The following is a 13,487-nucleotide window of genomic DNA, read 5'->3' on the forward strand; positions in this document are numbered from 1 at the left end:
CGTTCGTGTCCAGGGCCCGGTGGCCCAGAGTGGCCGGATGCCTGCTGAAATTCCGCACCGATCAGGATGCCTCCTACATGCAAGGTGCCCCCACAGGCAACTGTGGCTGGTTTGACAGTGCCAAGTGCCTCCTGCAAATTGACATCTGGAACCTGGCCTGGTGACTTTAGTTTCTAAGGGAAAGGCCATGGTTTAGATCCAGGGCCCGGTGGCCTGGAGTGGCCGGCTGCCTGCTGAAATTCTGCACGGATCAGGATGCCTCCTACATGCAAGGTGCCCCCACAGGCAACTGTGGCTGGTTTGACAGTGCCAAGTGCCTCCTGCAAACTGACATCAGGAACCTGGCCTGCTGAATTTTGTTTCTAAGGGAAAGGCCATCGTTCGTGTCTAGGGCCCGGTGGCCTGGAGTGGCCGGCTGCCTGCTGAAATTCCGCACCAATCAGGATGCCTCCCGGACTGAGGGAACCACGACAGGCAACTGTGGCTGGTTTGACAGTGCCAAGTGCCTCCTGCAAACTGACATCAGGAACCTGGCCTGCTGAATTTTGTTTCTCAGGGGAAAGGCCATCGTTTGTGTCCAGGGCCCGGTGGCCCGGAGTGGCCGGCTGCCTGCTGAAATTCCGCATCGATCAGGATGCCTCCCGGACCGAAGGTACCACCGCAGGCAACTGTGGCTGGTTTGACAGTGCCAAGTGCCTCCTGAAAACTGACATCAGGAACCTGGCCTGGTGAGTTTTGTTTCTCAGGGGAAAGGCCATCGTTCGTGTCCAGGGCCGGGTGGCCCGGAGTGGCCGGCTGCCTGCTGAAATTCCACACCGATCAGGATCCCTCCCGGACCGAAGGTACCACCACCGGCAACTGTGGCTGCTTTGACAGCGCCAAGTGCCTCCTGCAAATTGACATCTGGAACCTGGCCTGGTGACTTTAGTTCCTAAGGGAAAGGCCATGGTTTAGATCCAGGGCCCGGTGGCCTGGAGTGGCCGGCTGCCTGCTGAAATTCCGCACGGATCAGGATGCCTCCTACATGCAAGGTGCCCCCACAGGCAACTGTGGCTGGTTTGACAGTGCCAAGTGCCTCCTGCAAACTGACACCAGGAACCTGGCCTGCTGAATTTTGTTTCTAAGGGAAAGGCCATCGTTCGTGTCTAGGGCCCGGTGGCCTGGAATGGCCGGCTGCCTGCTGAAATTCCGCACCAATCAGGATGCCTCCCGGACTGAGGGAAACACGACAGGCAACTGTGGCTGGTTTGACAGTGCCAAGTGCCTCCTGCAAACAGACATGAGGAACCTGGCCTGGTGAGTTTCGTTTCTCAGGGGAAAGGCCATTGTTCGTGTCCAGGGCCCGATGGCCTGGAGTGGCCGGCTGCCTGCTGAAATTCCGCACCAATCAGGATGCCTCCCGGACTGAAGGTACCACCGCAGGCAACTGTGGCTGGTTTGACAGTGCCAAGTGCCTCCTGCAAACAGACATGAGGAACCTGGCCTGGTGAGTTTTGTTTCTCAGGGGAAAGGCCATCGTTCGTGTCCAGGGCCCGGTGGCCCGGAGTGGCCGGCTGCCTGCTGAAATTCCGCACGGATCAGGATGCCTCCTAGATGCAAGGTGCCCCCACAGGCAACTGTGGCTGGTTTGACAGTGCCACGTGCCTCCTGCAAACTGACACCAGGAACCTGGCCTGGTGCGTTTTGTTTCTCTGTGGAAAGGCCATCGTTCGTGTCCAGGGCCTGGTGGCCCGGAGTAGCCGGCTGCCTGCTGAAATTCCGCACCGATCAGGATGCCTCCCGGGCCGAAGGTACCACCACAGGCAACAGTGGCTGGTTTGACAGTGCCACGTGCCTCCTGCAAACTGACATCAGGAACCTGGCCTGGTGAGTTTTGTTTCTCTGGGGAAAGGCCATCGTTCCTGTCCGGGGCCGGGTGGCCCCGAGTGGCCTGCTGCCTGCTGAAATTCCACACAGATCAGGATGCCTCCCGGACTGAAGGTACCACGACAGGCATCTGCGGCTGGTTTGACAGTGCCAATTGCCGCCTGCAAACTGACAGCAGGAACCTGGCCTGCTGAATTTTGTTTCTAAGGGAAAGGCCATCGTTCATGTCTAGGGCCCGGTGGCCTGGAGTGGCCGGCTGCCTGCTGAAATTCCGCACCAATCAGGATGCCTCCCGGACTGAGGGAACCACGACAGGCAACTGTGGCTGGTTTGACAGTGCCACGTGCCTCCTGCAAACAGACATCAGGAACCTGGCCTGGTGCGTTTTGTTTCTCAGGGGAAAGGCCATCGTTCGTGTCCAGGGCCCGGTGGCCTGGAGTGGCCAGCTGCCTGCTGAAATTCCACACAGATCAGGATGCCTCCCGGACCGAAGGTACCACCGCAGGCAACTGTGGCTGGTTTGACAGTGCCAAGTGCCTCCTGCAAACAGAGATGAGGAACCTGGCCTGGTGAGTTTTGTTTCTCAGGGGAAAGGCCATCGTTCGTGTCCAGGGCCCGATGGCCTGGAGTGGCCGGCTGCCTGCTGAAATTCCGCACCGATCAGGATGCCTCCCGGACTGAAGGAACCACGACAGGCAACTGTGGCTGGTTTGACAGTGCCACGTGCCTCCTGCAAACTGACATCAGGAACCTGGCCTGGTGCGTTTTGTTTTTCAGGGGAAAGGCCATCGTTCGTGTCCAGGGCCCGATGGCCTGGAGTGGCCGGCTGCCTGCTGAAATTCCGCACGAATCAGGATACGTCCTATATGCAAGGTGCCGCCCCAGGCAAATGTGGCTGGTTTGACAGTGCCACGTGCCTCCTGCAAACTGACACCAGGAACCTGGCCTGGTGAGTTTTGTTTCTCAGGGGAAAGGCCATCGTTCGTGTCCAGGGCCCGGTGGCCCGGAGTGGCCGGCTGCCTGCTGAAATTCCGCACCAATCAGGATGCCTCCCGGGCCGAAGGTACCACCACCGGCAACTGTGGCTGGTTTGACAGTGCCACGTGCCTCCTGCAAACTGACATCAGGAACCTGGCCTGGTGAGTTTTGTTTCTCTGGGGAAAGGCCATCGTTCCTGTCCGGGGCCGGGTGGCCCCGAGTGGCCTGCTGCCTGCTGAAATTCCACACAGATCAGGATGCCTCCCGGACTGAAGGTACCACGACAGGCATCTGCGGCTGGTTTGACAGTGCCAATTGCCGCCTGCAAACTGACTGCAGGAACCTGGCCTGGTGACTTTTGTTTCTAAGGGAAAGGCCATGGTTGATATCCAGGGCCCGGTGGCCTGGAGTGGCCGGCTGCCTGCTGAAATTCCGCACGGATCAGGATACGTCCTATATGTAAGGTGCCCCCCCAGGCAACTGTGGCTGGTTTGACAGTGCCACGTGCCTCCTGCAAACTGACATCAGGAACCTGGCCTGCTGAATTTTGTTTCTAAGGGAAAGGCCATCGTTCGTGTCTAGGGCCCGGTGGCCTGGAGTGGCCGGCTGCCTGCTGAAATTCCGCACCAATCAGGATGCCTCCCGGACTGAGGGAACCACGACAGGCAACTGTGGCTGGTTTGACAGTGCCACGTGCCTCCTGCAAACAGACATCAGGAACCTGGCCTGGTGCGTTTTGTTTCTCTGGGGAAAGGCCATAGTTCGTGTCCAGGGCCCGGTGGCCTGGAGTGGCCGCCTGCCTGCTGAAATTCCGCACCAATCAGGATGCCTCCCAGACCGAAGGTACCACCGCAGGCAACTGTGGCTGGTTTGACAGTGCCAAGTGCCTCCTGCAAACAGAGATGAGGAACCTGGCCTGGTGAGTTTTGTTTCTCAGGGGAAAGGCCATCGTTCGTGTCCAGGGCCCGATGGCCTGGAGTGGCCGGCTGCCTGCTGAAATTCCGCACGGATCAGGATACGTCCTATATGCAAGGTGCCCCCACAGGCAACTGTGGCTGGTTTGACAGTGCCAAGTGCCTCCTGCAAACTGACACCAGGAACCTGGCCTGGTGCGTTTTGTTTCTCAGGGGAAAGGCCATCGTTCGTGTCCAGGGCCCGGTGGCCCGGAGTGGCCGGATGCCTGCTGAAATTCCGCACCGATCAGGATGCCTCCCGGGCCGAAGGTACCACCACAGGCAACTGTGGCTGGTTTTACAGTGCCACGTGCCTCCTGCAAACTGACATCAGGAACCTGGCCTGGTGAGTTTTGTTTCTCTGGGGAAAGGCCATCGTTCCTGTCCGGGTCCGGGTGGCCCCGAGTGGCCGGCTGCCTGCTGAAATTCCACACAGATCAGGATATGTCCCAGATGCAAGGTGCCCCGACAGGCAACTGTGGCTGGTTTGACAGTGCCAAGTGCCTCCTGCAAACTGACATCAGGAACCTGGCCTGGTGAGTTTTGTTTCTCAGGGGAAAGGCCATCGTTCATGTCCAGGGCCCGGGGGCCCGGAGTGGCCGGCTGCCTGCTGAAATTCCGCACCAATCAGGATGCCTCCCGGACTGAAGGTACCACGACAGGCATCTGCAGCTGGTTTGACAGTGCCAATTGCCGCCTGCAAACTGACAGCAGGAACCTGGCCTGGTGACTTTTGTTTCTAAGGGAAAGGCCATGGTTGATATCCAGGGCCCGGTGGCCCGGAGTGGCCGGCTGCCTGCTGAAATTCCGCACGAATCAGGATCCGCCCTAGCTGCAAGGTGCCCCCACAGGCAACTGTGGCTGGTTTGACAGTGCCAAGTGCCTCCTGCAAACTGACATCAGGAACCTGGCCTGCTGAATTTTGTTTCTCAGGGGAAAGGCCATCGTTCGTGTCCAGGGCCCGGTGGCCCGGAGTGGCCGGCTGCCTGCTGAAATTCCGCATCGATCAGGATGCCTCCCGGACCGAAGGTACCACCGCAGGCAACTGTGGCTGGTTTGACAGTGCCAAGTGCCTCCTGAAAACTGACATCAGGAACCTGGCCTGGTGAGTTTTGTTTCTCAGGGGAAAGGCCATCGTTCGTGTCCAGGGCCGGGTGGCCCGGAGTGGCCGGCTGCCTGCTGAAATTCCACACCGATCAGGATCCCTCCCGGACCGAAGGTACCACCACCGGCAACTGTGGCTGCTTTGACAGCGCCAAGTGCCTCCTGCAAATTGACATCTGGAACCTGGCCTGGTGACTTTAGTTTCTAAGGGAAAGGCCATGGTTTAGATCCAGGGCCCGGTGGCCTGGAGTGGCCGGCTGCCTGCTGAAATTCCGCACGGATCAGGATGCCTCCTACATGCAAGGTGCCCCCACAGGCAACTGTGGCTGGTTTGACAGTGCCAAGTGCCTCCTGCAAACTGACACCAGGAACCTGGCCTAGTGCGTTTTGTTTCTCAGGGGAAAGGCCATCGTTCGTGTCCAGGGCCCGATGGCCTGGAGTGGCCGGCTGCCTGCTGAAATTCCGCACCGATCAGGATGCCTCCCGGACCGAAGGTACCACCACAGGCAACTGTGGCTGGTTTGACAGTGCCACGTGCCTCCTGAAAACTGACATCAGGAACCTGGCCTGGTGAGTTTTGTTTCTCTGAGGAAAGGCCATGGTTCATGTCCAGGGCCCGGTGGCCGGGAGTGGCCGGCTGCCTGCTGAAATTCCGCACGGATCAGGATACGTCCTAGATGCAAGGTGCCCCCACAGGCAACTGTGGCTGGTTTGACAGTGCCAAGTGCCTCCTGCAAACAGAGATGAGGAACCTGGCCTGGTGAGTTTTGTTTCTCAGGGGAAAGGCCATCGTTCGTGTCCAGGGCCCGGTGGCCCGGAGTGGCCGGCTGCCTGCTGAAATTCCGCACGGATCAGGATGCCTCCCGGACTGAAGGTACCACGACAGGCATCTGCAGCTGGTTTGACAGTGCCAAGTGCCGCCTGCAAACTGACAGCAGGAACCTGGCCTGGTGACTTTTGTTTCCAAAGGAAAGGCCATGGTTGATATCCAGGGCCCGGTGGCCCGGAGTGGCCGGCTGCCTGCTGAAATTCCGCACCGATCTGGATGCCTCCCGGGCCGAAGGTACCACCCCAGGCAACTGTGGCTGGTTTGACAGTGCCACGTGCCTCCTGCAAACTGACATCAGGAACCTGGCCTGGTGAGTTTTGTTTCTCTGGGGAAAGGCCATCGTTCCTGTCCGGGGCCGGGTGGCCCCGAGTGGCCTGCTGCCTGCTTAAATTCCGCGCCGATCAGTATGCCTCCCGGACTGAAGGTACCACGACAGGCATCTGCGGCTGGTTTGACAGTGCCAATTGCCGCCTGCAAACTGACAGCAGGAACCTGGCCTGGTGACTTTTGTTTCTAAGGGAACGGCCCTGGTTGATATCCTGGGCCCGGTGGCCCGGAGTGGCCGGCTGCCTGCTGAAATTCCGCACGGATCAGGATACGTCCTATATGTAAGGTGCCGCCCCAGGCAACTGTGGCTGGTTAGACAATGCCAAGTCCCTCCTGCAAACTGACATCAGGAACCTGGCCTGCTGAATTTTGTTTCTAAGGGAAAGGCCATCGTTCGTGTCTAGGGCCCGGTGGCCTGGAGTGGCCGGCTGCCTGCTGAAATTCCGCACCAATCAGGATGCCTCCCGGACTGAGGGAACCACGACAGGCAACTGTGGCTGGTTTGACAGTGCCAAGTGCCTCCTGCAAACTGACATCAGGAACCTGGCCTGCTGAATTTTGTTTCTCAGGGGAAAGGCCATCGTTTGTGTCCAGGGCCCGGTGGCCCGGAGTGGCCGGCTGCCTGCTGAAATTCCGCATCGATCAGGATGCCTCCCGGACCGAAGGTACCACCGCAGGCAACTGTGGCTGGTTTGACAGTGCCAAGTGCCTCCTGAAAACTGACATCAGGAACCTGGCCTGGTGAGTTTTGTTTCTCAGGGGAAAGGCCATCGTTCGTGTCCAGGGCCGGGTGGCCCGGAGTGGCCGGCTGCCTGCTGAAATTCCACACCGATCAGGATCCCTCCCGGACCGAAGGTACCACCACCGGCAACTGTGGCTGCTTTGACAGCGCCAAGTGCCTCCTGCAAATTGACATCTGGAACCTGGCCTGGTGACTTTAGTTTCTAAGGGAAAGGCCATGGTTTAGATCCAGGGCCCGGTGGCCTGGAGTGGCCTGCTGCCTGCTGAAATTCCACACAGATCAGTATGCCTCCCGGACTGAAGGTACCACGACAGGCATCTGCGGCTGGTTTGACAGTGCCAATTGCCGCCTGCAAACTGACAGCAGGAACCTGGCCTGGTGACTTTTGTTTCTAAGGGAAAGGCCCTGGTTGATATCCTGGGCCCGGTGGCCCGGAGTGGCCGGCTGCCTGCTGAAATTCCGCACGGATCAGGATACGTCCTATATGTAAGGTGCCGCCCCAGGCAACTGTGGCTGGTTAGACAATGCCAAGTCCCTCCTGCAAACTGACATCAGGAACCTGGCCTGCTGAATTTTGTTTCTAAGGGAAAGGCCATCGTTCGTGTCTAGGGCCCGGTGGCCTGGAGTGGCCGGCTGCCTGCTGAAATTCCGCACCAATCAGGATGCCTCCCGGACTGAGGGAACCACGACAGGCAACTGTGGCTGGTTTGACAGTGCCAAGTGCCTCCTGCAAACTGACATCAGGATCCTGGCCTGCTGAATTTTGTTTCTCAGGGGAAAGGCCATCGTTTGTGTCCAGGGCCCGGTGGCCCGGAGTGGCCGGCTGCCTGCTGAAATTCCGCTTCGATCAGGATGCCTCCCGGACCGAAGGTACCACCGCAGGCAACTGTGGCTGGTTTGACAGTGCCAAGTGCCTCCTGAAAACTGACATCAGGAACCTGGCCTGGTGAGTTTTGTTTCTCAGGGGAAAGGCCATCGTTCGTGTCCAGGGCCGGGTGGCCCGGAGTGGCCGGCTGCCTGCTGAAATTCCACACCGATCAGGATCCCTCCCGGACCGAAGGTGCCACCACCGGCAACTGTGGCTGCTTTGACAGCGCCAAGTGCCTCCTGCAAATTGACATCTGGAACCTGGCCTGGTGCGTTTTGTTTCTAAGGGAAAGGCCATGGTTTAGATCCAGGGCCCGGTGGCCTGGAGTGGCCGGCTGCCTGCTGAAATTCCGCACGGATCAGGATGCCTCCTACATGCAAGGTGCCCCCACAGGCAACTGTGGCTGGTTTGACAGTGCCAAGTGCCTCCTGCAAACAGACATGAGGAACCTGGCCTGGTGAGTTTTGTTTCTCAGGGGAAAGGCCATCGTTCGTGTCCAGGGCCCGGTGGCCCGGAGTGGCCGGCTGCCTGCTGAAATTCCGCACGGATCAGGATGCCTCCTAGATGCAAGGTGCCCCCACAGGCAACTGTGGCTGGTTTGACAGTGCCACGTGCCTCCTGCAAACTGACACCCGGAACCTGGCCTGGTGCGTTTTGTTTCTCTGTGGAAAGGCCATCGTTCGTGTCCAGGACCTGGTGGCCCGGAGTAGCCGGCTGCCTGCTGAAATTCCGCACCGATCAGGATGCCTCCCGGGCCGAAGGTACCACCACAGGCAACAGTGGCTGGTTTGACAGTGCCACGTGCCTCCTGCAAACTGACATCAGGAACCTGGCCTGGTGAGTTTTGTTTCTCTGGGGAAAGGCCATCGTTCCTGTCCGGGGCCGGGTGGCCCGGAGTGGCCTGCTGCCTGCTGAAATTCCACACAGATCAGGATGCCTCCCAGACTGAAGGTACCACGACAGGCATCTGCGGCTGGTTTGACAGTGCCAATTGCCGCCTGCAAACTGACAGCAGGAACCTGGCCTGCTGAATTTTGTTTCTAAGGGAAAGGCCATCGTTCATGTCTAGGGCCCGGTGGCCTGGAGTGGCCGGCTGCCTGCTGAAATTCCGCACCAATCAGGATGCCTCCCGGACTGAGGGAACCACTACAGGCAACTGTGGCTGGTTTGACAGTGCCACGTGCCTCCTGCAAACAGACATCAGGAACCTGGCCTGGTGCGTTTTGTTTCTCAGGGGAAAGGCCATAGTTCGTGTCCAGGGCCCGGTGGCCTGGAGTGGCCAGCTGCCTGCTGAAATTCCACACAGATCAGGATGCCTCCCGGACCGAAGGTACCACCGCAGGCAACTGTGGCTGGTTTGACAGTGCCAAGTGCCTCCTGCAAACAGAGATGAGGAACCTGGCCTGGTGAATTTTGTTTCTCAGGGGAAAGGCCATCGTTCGTGTCCAGGGCCCGATGGCCTGGAGTGGCCGGCTGCCTGCTGAAATTCCGCACCGATCAGGATGCCTCCCGGGCCGAAGGCACCACCACAGGCAACTGTGGCTGGTTTGACAGTGCCACGTGCCTCCTGAAAACTGACATCAGGAACCTGGTCTGGTGAGTTTTGTTTCTCTGAGGAAAGGCCATGGTTCATGTCCAGGGCCCGGCGGCCGGGAGTGCCCGGCTGCCTTCTGAAATTCCGCACGGATCAGGATACGTCCTAGATGCAAGGTGCCCCCACAGGCAACTGTGGCTGGTTTGACAGTGCCAAGTGCCTCCTGCAAACAGAGATGAGGAACCTGGCCTGGTGAGTTTTGTTTCTCAGGGGAAAGGCCATCGTTCGTGTCCAGGGCCCGGTGGCCCGGAGTGGCCGGCTGCCGGCTGAAATTCCGCACGGATCAGGATGCCTCCTAGATGCAAGGTGCCCCCTCAGGCAACTGTGGCTGGTTTGACAGTGCCACGTGCCTCCTGCAAACTGACACCAGGAACCTGGCCTGGTGCGTTTTGTTTCTCTGTGGAAAGGCCATCGTTCGTGTCCAGGGCCTGGTGGCCCGGAGTAGCCGGCTGCCTGCTGAAATTCCGCACCGATCAGGATGCCTCCCGGGCCGAAGGTACCACCACAGGCAACAGTGGCTGGTTTGACAGTGCCACGTGCCTCCTGCAACCTGACATCAGGAACCTGGCCTGGTGAGTTTTGTTTCTCTGGGGAAAGGCCATCGTTCCTGTCCGGGGCCGGGTGGCCCCGAGTGGCCTGCTGCCTGCTGAAATTCCTCACAGATCAGGATGCCTCCCGGACTGAAGGTACCACGACAGGCATCTGCGGCTGGTTTGACAGTGCCAATTGCCGCCTGCAAACTGACAGCAGGAACCTGGCCTGCTGAATTTTGTTTCTAAGGGAAAGGCCATCGTTCATGTCTAGGGCCCGGTGGCCTGGAGTGGCCGGCTGCCTGCAGAAATTCCGCACCAATCAGGATGCCTCCCGGACTGAGGGAACCACGACAGGCAACTGTGGCTGGTTTGACAGTGCCACGTGCCTCCTGCAAACAGACATCAGGAACCTGGCCTGGTGCGTTTTGTTTCTCAGGGGAAAGGCCATCGTTCGTGTCCAGGGCCCGGTGGCCTGGAGTGGCCAGCTGCCTGCTGAAATTCCACACAGATCAGGATGCCTCCCGGACCGAAGGTACCACCGCAGGCAACTGTGGCTGGTTTGACAGTGCCAAGTGCCTCCTGCAAACAGAGATGAGGAACCTGGCCTGGTGAGTTTTGTTTCTCAGGGGAAAGGCCATCGTTCGTGTCCAGGGCCCGATGGCCTGGAGTGGCCGGCTGCCTGCTGAAATTCCGCACCGATCAGGATGCCTCCCGGACTGAAGGAACCACGACAGGCAACTGTGGCTGGTTTGACAGTGCCACGTGCCTCCTGAAAACTGACATCAGGAACCTGGCCTGGTGCGTTTTGTTTTTCAGGGGAAAGGCCATCGTTCGTGTCCAGGGCCCGATGGCCTGGAGTGGCCGGCTGCCTGCTGAAATTCCGCACGAATCAGGATACGTCCTATATGCAAGGTGCCGCCCCAGGCAAATGTGGCTGGTTTGACAGTGCCACGTGCCTCCTGCAAACTGACACCAGGAACCTGGCCTGGTGAGTTTTGTTTCTCAGGGGAAAGGCCATCGTTCGTGTCCAGGGCCCGGTGGCCCGGAGTGGCCGGCTGCCTGCTGAAATTCCGCACCAATCAGGATGCCTCCCGGGCCGAAGGTACCACCACCGGCAACTGTGGCTGGTTTGACAGTGACACGTGCCTCCTGCAAACTGACATCAGGAACCTGGCCTGGTGAGTTTTGTTTCTCTGGGGAAAGGCCATCGTTCCTGTCCGGGGCCGGGTGGCCCCGAGTGGCCTGCTGCCTGCTGAAATTCCACACAGATCAGGATGCCTCCCGGACTGAAGGTACCACGACAGGCATCTGCGGCTGGTTTGACAGTGCCAATTGCCGCCTGCAAACTGACAGCAGGAACCTGGCCTGGTGACTTTTGTTTCTAAGGGAAAGGCCATGGTTGATATCCAGGGCCCGGTGGCCTGGAGTGGCCGGCTGCCTGCTGAAATTCCGCACGGATCAGGATACGCCCTATATGTAAGGTGCCCCCCCAGGCAACTGTGGCTGGTTTGACAGTGCCACGTGCCTCCTGCAAACTGACATCAGGAACCTGGCCTGCTGAATTTTGTTTCTAAGGGAAAGGCCATCGTTCGTGTCTAGGGCCCGGTGGCCTGGAGTGGCCGGCTGCCTGCTGAAATTCCGCACCAATCAGGATGCCTCCCGGACTGAGGGAACCACGACAGGCAACTGTGGCTGGTTTGACAGTGCCACGTGCCTCCTGCAAACAGACATCAGGAACCTGGCCTGGTGCGTTTTGTTTCTCTGGGGAAAGGCCATAGTTCGTGTCCAGGGCCCGGTGGCCTGGAGTGGCCGCCTGCCTGCTGAAATTCCGCACCAATCAGTATGCCTCCCAGACCGAAGGTACCACCGCAGGCAACTGTGGCTGGTTTGACAGTGCCAAGTGCCTCCTGCAAACTGACATCAGGAACCTGGCCTGGTGAGTTTTGTTTCTCAGGGGAAAGGCCATCGTTCGTGTCCAGGGCCCGATGGCCTGGAGTGGCCGGCTGCCTGCTGAAATTCCGCACGGATCAGGATACGTCCTATATGCAAGGTGCCCCGACAGGCAACTGTGGCTGGTTTGACAGTGCCAAGTGCCTCCTGCAAACTGACATCAGGAACCTGGCCTGGTGAGTTTTGTTTCTCAGGGGAAAGGCCATCGTTCATTTCCAGGGCCCGGGGGCCCGGAGTGGCCGGCTGCCTGCTGAAATTCCGCACCAATCAGGATGCCTCCCGGACTGAAGGTACCACGACAGGCATCTGCAGCTGGTTTGACAGTGCCAATTGCCGCCTGCAAACTGACAGCAGGAACCTGGCCTGGTGACTTTTGTTTCTAAGGGAAAGGCCATGGTTGATATCCAGGGCCCGGTGGCCCGGAGTGGCCGGCTGCCTGCTGAAATTCCGCGCGAATCAGGATCCGCCCTAGCTGCAAGGTTCCCCCACAGGCAACTGTGGCTGGTTTGACAGTGCCAAGTGCCTCCTGCAAACTGACATCAGGAACCTGGCCTGGTGAGTTTTGTTTCTCAGGGGAAAGGCCATCGTTCGTGTCCAGGGCCGGGTGGCCCGGAGTGGCCGGCTGCCTGCTGAAATTCCACACCGATCAGGATCCCTCCCGGACCGAAGGTACCACCACCGGCAACTGTGGCTGCTTTGACAGCGCCAAGTGCCTCCTGCAAATTGACATCTGGAACCTGGCCTGGTGACTTTAGTTTCTAAGGGAAAGGCCATGGTTTAGATCCAGGGCCCGGTGGCCTGGAGTGGCCTGCTGCCTGCTGAAATTCCACACAGATCAGTATGCCTCCCGGACTGAAGGTACCACGACAGGCATCTGCGGCTGGTTTGACAGTGCCAATTGCCGCCTGCAAACTGACAGCAGGAACCTGGCCTGGTGACTTTTGTTTCTAAGGGAAAGGCCCTGGTTGATATCCTGGGCCCGGTGGCCCGGAGTGGCCGGCTGCCTGCTGAAATTCCGCACGGATCAGGATACGTCCTATATGTAAGGTGCCGCCCCAGGCAACTGTGGCTGGTTAGACAATGCCAAGTCCCTCCTGCAAACTGACATCAGGAACCTGGCCTGCTGAATTTTGTTTATAAGGGAAAGGCCATCGTTCGTGTCTAGGGCCCGGTGGCCTGGAGTGGCCGGCTGCCTGCTGAAATTCCGCACCAATCAGGATGCCTCCCGGACTGAGGGAACCACGACAGGCAACTGTGGCTGGTTTGACAGTGCCAAGTGCCTCCTGCAAACTGACATCAGGAACCTGGCCTGCTGAATTTTGTTTCTCAGGGGAAAGGCCATCGTTTGTGTCCAGGGCCCGGTGGCCCGGAGTGGCCGGCTGCCTGCTGAAATTCCGCATCGATCAGGATGCCTCCCGGACCGAAGGTACCACCGCAGGCAACTGTGGCTGGTTTGACAGTGCCAAGTACCTCCTGAAAACTGACATCAGGAACCTGGCCTGGTGAGTTTTGTTTCTCAGGGGAAAGGCCATCGTTCGTGTCCAGGGCCGGGTGGCCCGGAGTGGCCGGCTGCCTGCTGAAATTCCACACCGATCAGGATCCCTCCCGGACCGAAGGTGCCACCACCGGCAACTGTGGCTGCTTTGACAGCGCCAAGTGCCTCCTGCAAATTGACATCTGGAACCTGGCCTGGTGACTTTAGTTCCTAAGGGAAAGGCCATGGTTTAGATCCAGGGCCCGGTG

The sequence above is a fragment of the Passer domesticus genome, chromosome W (genome assembly GCF_036417665.1).
Source record: "Passer domesticus isolate bPasDom1 chromosome W, bPasDom1.hap1, whole genome shotgun sequence".
Classification (NCBI taxonomy): Eukaryota; Metazoa; Chordata; class Aves; order Passeriformes; family Passeridae; genus Passer; species Passer domesticus.